The following is a 7,725-nucleotide window of genomic DNA, read 5'->3' as shown; positions in this document are numbered from 1 at the left end:
TTCGTCCCAGAATTGTTTGGTTATACGAAAAATACGATAAACGAATACAAAGCTAAATTCAATGTGCCGATTTTTTTTTTAAGAGCGAAGAAATGAAAAAAAAAATCAAATTTCTAGTAGGAATCGAACCAGGACTGATGGGTTCATAATACTCATCTAATAGACTACATATCTATAAAATGAATTCCTACAAAGTATCAAAACGTTTAAATCTACGTTTTAAGCTATAAGCTACATCAGCGAGTACCTATCGAGTAGAGTCTAGATGTTCTTCAATAAAGTGCAACGATCAATTCCGATGCACTGTGACGTGTGAATAAGTTATTGTAATTAATATATTGTTGATAAGGTTGTATAAGACGTATATTTTAGTTTATCTATATATTTTTAATTGTTTTGTGAGGTTTTAATAGGAATGGAGTGTTTTAGCACTAGGTTCCCAGGTTCCTTCCGGATACCACGTTACTTGTACTCTTTGGGGAGTTCAAACGTATTTTACAAAATATTTTTTTTATATTTAGTATGTGATAAACACTTGAAACAATCATAATCCTGAACTAGTTTCGTGCTCTGATAGATAAAACACAATATGAAGTTCTTACACTCAACACGCAATCCCCCTGAAATTAGTCAGAAAGTGATCAGCGGAGTGTCGTAAAACTCTCTGTCTACATCGGCTAGTGTGCAGAGGAAAGCGTAAGGCTGAAAAAAATCTTATATTGTTTTAGCTTAATTGGTTGGTTTAGCTTAAAGTAAGCAGAGGGAATCTGGGAACCTAGTTCTAGACCCCCACATTCCGCCGAATTCTGGTTGCACTGCACGTGGAGTGGCGATAAATTTTATATATATTCATTTCATTTTTTTTACCAAAGCTCTACATGTATACGAGTGTAACCTGCCGATCAGGTAAATCACGGCGTCAGCTTGCACTGACAGCACAAAGTGTAGGTTGAATTTTGATGCGAGACCGTTTCATATAAAATTCTTTTTAGATAGATAATAAATTGATGTTTCGATATCTATTGGATATTTTTATTTTAGTTCTGTGTATGTGGTTTATTTTATAAATGTTTTTCCTTTAGTTTTATTTTAGCGTATTGAGTGACGGAACTTAACGCCGCCTAGTCACCATAGTAAAAAGACGATAAAAATCATTCCCTGAATGGGAATCGAATTATGAACCGTCGCGATTACAGTTACACGCTTAGCCGCTGCGCTTCAGCGAATAAATAAATATTCGTAGCTTGGTTTTTACGATTTTAAGTGATGGGCAAATATTGCAGTAAGATATTAATAATTAAGAGAGAAAAGTGCGAAATAGTAGTGTCTTAATGGAAACAGAGTGTCTTAACACTAGGTTCCCAGATTCCCTCTGCGCACCCTGCTACACACGAAATACCGCGTGAAGCTAATAAAATATATTTTTTGGTTTTATTCAATTTCAAAACACTTATTATAAAATAATTTCAAAATAACAATACTTAGTGAACTTCTCTTATTTAAAAGACCTACAGCTAACTAAGACGTTGTACGCTAGATGGCGTAAGTTGTTCAATCATCCACAATGATCAAGCTCGTTGTAACATGTTCAATTGTAATTATTAAAAACTATAGAATTCTTTAAAACTATAGAGTTACCTGTTTTTTTAAGAAACTTCTTTATTTCCTTAAATGAATTAATATAAATAATGAAGTATCAAATCAGCTTCTTCTTCCGTTACAGTTACAAGTTTTCATTTCGTTCGTTCGTTTTCATAAAAACGGTTAGTGAAGCAATCATTTTTAGCAGTTGTATAAAATCTCAAATAAAAATCAATTTTTTACCTGTAATTCCATTTTTGTAACGCGTCCTCCAGTTCCGCCGTTTCGGCTTAGTGGGTGGCGGTTCGATATCACTGCGCTACGACGACCTTTTAACAAAATAAACATTTTAATTTTAGTTAAAGCATACATAACAACAGTTATGAAATACAAAGCTGGGTACGCCTAGAGAGAATCTTTTGTCAAAAGAATACATCTAACATATTCTAAATATGTCGTTCCAATTAGATACATTTCACGTTGAGTAGCGTTTAACGCCGCGTTTAGTCTTACCATCGCGTTGGTCAGAGGCAGTCCCACCACCCTACGAAATCTCCAAAGACAAGCCTAATACATTATGTTTAAACTATAAAGAAAATTAACACGAGCTTATAAGTTACTTAATCTGACCTACGTATAATATAATTTAGTAGTCATTTACTAAAAACATATAGTTTTTATATTTTATATTATATAAGTAAAAAAGTTTTTATTACAATACGAACTCTTTTTATTGATCAAAAGATTTATTGGCATTGAAGGCGTGACCACCTCCAATGAATGATGGGCGTAGTTTGACTTATTTATGTTTATCAGTTATAGTTAATGTAGGAGTTATTCTAAAGATATAAATAATGTATAATGAAAACTGATCCCATAAGGTCGATATGGTTTTATAAAAAACGTTTAAAAACGTTAAAAAATGTATCAGGATTAGGAGGTTTGATTTTCGCTTAGAGTAAATTTATATTATTTGAGTTATAACTAAAGAGTATTAATTAACAAAACCTTTTAGCAAACTTTCTAGCGCTTTCATTTGATACCCATAATAGATGGGTTGTGTAAAAATTTGTCGTTAGAACTGAAATCATATTTCAATATTCAGCTCAATGAGAAGTGGATCAAATTGAGAAAGCAAATTAAACAAAAGCTTGTAAAAAAAGAACAAATATTTCGACTAAAAAGCTAAAATATTCTCCATGTAGCATAGTAAATAGGCTTGAAGTTTCACCACTCGACCAACACGAATTTCGGCGGAAAGTGGAGAACAGAATTATTTAACACTAAGTGATGTCTACCTAACCATTACGACCTACGAAATTTAACTATAATAATCATACTGTTTCAAGTAAACTTCAATCATTATTTTCTCTTATTACCATACAATTGTGTAAAAGATTTTTCTTAATAGTTCATTGTTTAATAAATCATATCAACAATGGCTTGTCATTTTTTATCTAACACGGCGATAGTTATAAATACATTTATCATAGTAAAAGCGGTATTATTAAGATTGACAGTAATATTTCTTCTATTGCGCGTCTCCGCGGAGACAGAGAACGGAGAATATGTAGAGAGGATCTGGTGATAAGACATTTCGTTCTACATTTTTTGCCATTAGGACACCATATTTTATATTATGCACTGAGTAGCATTACAAAAAATATGCCTTCAATGGGAATCGAACCCACTACTTCATGATAAATATACAGGCACTAATTATTTAACAGAGAACTGCAGTAGGATAGTGCAGTAGGATATCATTTGAATGAAAATATTAAATATTTTATTTTCTTGGGTGAGAATCGAATCCACAGTCGCTTGCGCCAAAACTAGCCTTTATATACATAATAGGTAATATCTCCAGAAATTGTTCTAATAAAATAAATTTATCTCCAAACACACCTAGAACAATAACAAAAACAAGAACGAGAACATAATAAACAAATACAAGCAATAAATCTATCAAAGTTATAACAATTTACAATTAAACGATTGTTTCAAATTTCAGTGACGCGGACGTTCTCGTATGGGAGTCTCTCGTCCTTTCTAGTCGGTAATTAAGATAGCAATAAATAACTCGAAAGCGGACATAAGGCTAAGAATATATTGGGGGCTCTTAGTTTTTACTTAATTAATATTATGTTTTGTGCTCGGAGGGAGATGGAAAATATGAGAACTGATATTGATAGTTGCGTTGAAATATTTTTTTCCGGTATTCACGCTGCATCCCGCTATTAGCGTGAAAGGCAGAAGGAACCCAGCGGTATCACCGTTCCCGGTATTGGAAAAACAGGAAATACTCTACTGTACAGGGTACAGTATGAAAAAAAATTAGATAATACTAATATTTTTGCTACTACTGCGTTCTAGCGTACGACTATTCAACTGACTGTATGTATGTATGTCCCACTCTTAATACTAAATCATGTCGGTCTCGCAAGTGACATGACGCTGGGAACTGTTAATTGCTATAAACATAGGAATTTTCGTTCCACGCAAGATTTACGCGTTTACTTCGTATTCATATGTAGACTACCTACACATTATGTGTATGAGGGACCTCCCATACGTCGGGATGTTTAGTCTTAATATTACTTAAGTGTTAGCTTTTTGTAATTTAGTAAGGTAATCCAGTAAAGCTGGAGATTCTCTCTTTCTTTTCACAACAAATTATTATTATTAGTGTTGTAACAGAACATTTAAAGAAAAGAGCAAGTAAATATGCTACAAAATAACTAGAATTTATTGTTCAAAGTCAGTTCTTGATCAGTTTATTTCTACAAAGCACTTCGGAGGCGTCACTAGAAGAATAATTTCGAATTTACTTTTAAAAAAAAAAGAGCGCGTGATCTGGGTGCTCCTTACACCAAGATTGAGTCAATAATTAAATTGATATTCTTCTAGTGTCAAGTCCTTCCGTTCATCGCTTACTTGCTTGCGTTCGATGCGTAGTGTTATAACTATTTCTTTTTATATCATTTATAAAAAAAATACCATCTTCGATTCGAATCACACCGCTTCAAAGATCAACTCTTCATTACAAAATCGAAAATAACACCTTGATACCGAAAAAAAAAAATAAACGACCCTATAACAATAAAAAAGAAAACTATAGTCATTTATTGTATCAAAAACAAGTGGACCACACAGCGCCCTCGATAATTAGTTTACTTTTACACGAAAAATTACAAATTAAATAGCGTTAAGAATAATAACGCGGATAATTTAAATGCAATTGATATTTTTCATACAAAATTAAATATTATTTTGTGGATCCTTGGATTTTATAATTAACCTAGTTTGAGTGAATGTTTGTTGTATCTCGACAACGAAGATTTGGATGGTTGTTTTTTATATTTTAACCGAAATCAATATATTATATACTAATAATATAAAGCTAAAGTGTTTGTTTAGTTAAACGTTCTTATCTCAGGACCGATAATTCCAAAAGAAAAGTTATTTTTTCAATGGTCGATTGTAAGTGTAAAAGACAAATTGTTAGTGATATAAATAACTATAATAATTATAATCTAACCACATTTAGAATATAAATAAACTTTAATAAATATATAATCCATTTATTATAACAGCTTATGTAAGAAATATAAATACTTTAGTTCCCCACCGTACATAATGTTTGACGTGTTCAAATTTCATACCATTCTTTCATCGGATGATAAAATTTAACGACTGTACATTTGAAGCGTTTTCTTTTCCACAATTGACACTTTAGTGACCTGATTGGTGCGCGTGCCCATTGGATTATGAATATTTTTGTTTAGTAACTAAATGTGAATTAAGAACGGTTTCCAGTAGAAACTGTTGAATCTCGGATCGCAGTAGCAAGATCTCGGTTTCGGGATACGGAGAACAGTATATCTTGACACTAGGATCTCTTTGCCCAACATGTTGTAATAAAACGTGTAAATAACTACTAAGCCTACTACCTATGTACTAATAATACTTAATAATAATAATAATAATAATACTTTATTGCACATGAAAAGAAAATATATATATATAAAATTTACACAGAAAAAAAAAAAAAAAGGAAAGAAAAGAAAAAGAAAAAGAAGGATACATAGGTACTTAAATTAACATGTGCAATGGCGGCCTTATCACTGCAAGTGATCTCTTACAGGCAACCATTAAAAGTGCAGGACTTATGCAAGAAATTATAGTAAGGCGCAAAAAGTATTACTTAACAAAGTAAAAATAAATAAATAAATAAATAATATATATATATATATTTATTTAATACACATATATACAAATATAAAAACATATACACACAAACTACATACATACATACATACATACATACATACATACATACACACATACATACATACATACATATTAAAATAATACGGAAATGTATACATACGTACATATTATGATACTTTATTTTAAATATTGTTCTAAGTAGTAATTTTTAAGCCTACGCTTAAAAATATTTACTGACGGAGATCGTCTAACTTCACCTTCACCACTTACCCCCACTTTCGGCCGCGTTTTGGAGAAATTGTGTGTTGAGTAGCGGAACTCTACGCCGTGCTTTGCCTTGACACCAGAGCGAAGATATAAAAATATAAATTTAAATAAATAATTCATTTCCTCGAGTGGGGATCGAACCACAACCAGTCGATTTTGCAGCAAACTTTGTACCCCTGCGCCACGATTGGCTTCAACTTCTATATAATTTATTAGAAACCTGTAGTGTTGCTAAGGCAAAGAATATTACTATAAGCGTCACTAGGTTCCCTCTGTCTCTGAAAATAAAACGTGAAGGAACGTGAAACGTGAATAAATAATAATTATGTATATCGATACAATGGAAACAACCGTCGCATGCGCATCAAAGAGACATTATTAAAAAATCCAAACTTTTATGACGCGCAGCTTTAAGAAAGGTTTCGCACTTCTCGGAGGTTTCGTAATTTTTTAATGATAACAAGTGAGAGGCATCGCCGCGCCGCGCCGTTACGATAACAACGTATTACAGTAACTGTACATACACACACGAGTCGTTTACTTAGGTACATATATCAAATTTCATCAATATTATCTTGAAATGGTATTTGTTCTTACATAGATGATCAGTGACCGATTCGCTCGCTAGCACCAGTTCGATTCGCTTCCTGTAATTGTAAAAAAAATATTACATTGAAAGTTTTCCCTTTTCCGTATATAAAATTACTAGCGGACGCGCGCAGCTTCGCTTACGTATTTAGGGGTGAATTCTAATAAACCATGAAACATGTGTTCAATGAAATATTTTTAAGAGTCTAAATTTCAAATTTTATAAAAATCGGTGGCGATTTAAAGATTTTTCCATACAAACTTTCAACCCCTTATTTGCACTCTTAGGGGGTGAATTCTAGAAAACCATGAAACACATGTTCAATTAAATATTTTTGAGAGTCTAAATTTAAAATTTTATAAAAATCGGTGGCGATTTAAGAATTTTTCCATACAAACTTTCAACCCCTTATTTGCACCCTTAAGGGAAGAATTCTAGAAAACGATGAAACACGTGTTCAATTAAATACTTTTAAAAATCTAAATTTAAAAATTTATAAGAATCGGTGCCGTTTTAAATTTTTTTCTATACAAACTTTCAACCCCTATTTCACCCCTTTAGAGTTAAAATTTTTCAAAATCCCTTCTTAGTGGATGTCCAGATAACGAAAGTAAACATTAGTCCAAATTCCACGTTTCTACCATCAGCGGTTACGGCTGTGCGCGCGTCTTACCTCAGTCAGTGAGGACAAGTCCTTTTATATATATAGATAGATAATATAAATTGCTTATAACCGTTTCAGTACATAATAGTTCATAATAATTAACTTAATATTATTAGTCACAAAATAAATTGAAAACTATTTAAGTGAATATTAAATTCACTAACTGAATGAAGTTCATTGAAGACCTTTTTTATTATAATATATAGGATGCATACTTCATCCTGCATAGCAGGATAGGCTAGTTATTTAGCGTTAAGTCACTCAATGTTCCATTTTTCGTCAGGTATTGAGTGGCGGAACTCAATTTGTTGGTCTTGCGGAAAAGAAGAAATGAAAATAATTTTTAATATTTTTTTTTTATTAAATAAGTATATGATTTTCCTCGCTGTCGTAA

This window comes from Heliconius melpomene, chromosome 20 (genome assembly GCF_056956725.1).
Source record: "Heliconius melpomene rosina isolate 202511_hmr_F chromosome 20, ASM5695672v1, whole genome shotgun sequence".
Lineage (NCBI taxonomy): Eukaryota > Metazoa > Arthropoda > Insecta > Lepidoptera > Nymphalidae > Heliconius > Heliconius melpomene.
Note: the sequence above shows the minus strand (reverse complement) of the source record.